We start from the raw sequence: 1,303 nt of genomic DNA, 5'->3' as shown, positions 1-1,303 counted from the left end.
CAGATACACGTTAAATGCAGACTGTGGCTTCTGTTTTTCCTTTTTGTTTGAACATTTAATGTATGCCTCTGGATTTCCAAACAGCTCATACCACTGCATGTCTTCGTCAGTCAACAGAGGCGGAGTATGAGAGCGTTCCTGTCGAGGCTTATGGACTTGCTATGCTGAAGGGGGGATGGGCTGGAAGAAAGCACCTTTAAACAGTAAGCAGCAAATGGACAACGTACTTTAACGTTTCCTCTTCTGATTCCACATTATGTTGAACAGTGTCCAAATTTGAAACAATTAGTCTACAAAAAAAATGATTGGCAACAAAATTTAATTAATTATTTAAGTTATTTAATCAAGCAAATATGTTAAAGTGTTTAGGCCCAGGTTTTCAAATGTGAGGATTTGTTACTCAGTTGATCTGATTGTAAACTGAACATCTTTGAGTTTGAACTGTTGGTCGACCCGTCATTTGAGTTCTCAGAACATTTTTCACTATTTTTTGACTTTTCTTAAACTAAACATCAATCAATTATTTGAGAAAATACTATGACATTAACATGCAACAGTATCATACACTGCAGCTGCATAAGAGCAGTAATAACTATGTAACAGAATGGAAACTGTTGTTGTTTTTCATAAGGAGAAGCAGTTGAGAGGATCTGTTATATTTGTTAAAGTGGCTATTACACATCCTGCACACGTTGTCATCTCTGTTTATTGACTGCTGTTTGACCACTTGCTCGCTGTCTGCTACAGAGATGGGAAGCCAATCGAACATCAGCTCCGTCCAAAAGGTTTGGGTCTTGAAGCAAATCGTTCAGCGATAAAGGACCTGGAGACCAGCAGAGATCAGCGTCCTCCCAAGCCAGGTGAGGAGCGAGGAAAGGAGGAGGAACTAGTGATGGCTCCTGGGGGCTGTGTGCTGGTGGAGTCTGGGCCACATAAAGATCTGTATGGCAAGGTACAGTAAATCTGAAATGTCTGTTGACATGCTCCATATACAGAAGTAAGATCTCACAACTACCTAGTTTATTTCTATAGACAGTTTTCTCTGACTTCACCCCTAACATTTCCTGTTGGGCTGCAGATTGAAGGCATTGATCCAGACAACGCTCAAGTTGTGGTGAAGCTGCTATCGGCAGCAAGACTGTGACAGTCTTTAGGTTGACACATTAGGTTGATTAACTGAAGGGACAAATCTGAAGCATCCTGCTGCTGTGAATAGACCTAAAGTGATTAGTTGATTGACAGATTTATCTGCAACAATTTCTGGGCGCTATTTCTAAATTATAAATATTTGTCTTAGTTTTCT

General features: G+C 40.1%; 1 pseudogene; it reads left to right on the top strand.

Annotated features, from left to right (window-relative positions):
• Positions 1–1,297, top strand: part of LOC109971717 (G patch domain and KOW motifs-containing protein-like) — a 5,072-nt pseudogene extending 3,775 nt beyond the window's left edge.
• Positions 1,298–1,303: the final 6 nt, after the last annotated feature.

This window comes from Monopterus albus, unplaced genomic scaffold (genome assembly GCF_001952655.1).
Source record: "Monopterus albus unplaced genomic scaffold, M_albus_1.0 scaffold233.1, whole genome shotgun sequence".
Classification (NCBI taxonomy): Eukaryota; Metazoa; Chordata; class Actinopteri; order Synbranchiformes; family Synbranchidae; genus Monopterus; species Monopterus albus.
Note: the sequence above shows the minus strand (reverse complement) of the source record. Positions and strands in the feature narration are given on the sequence as shown.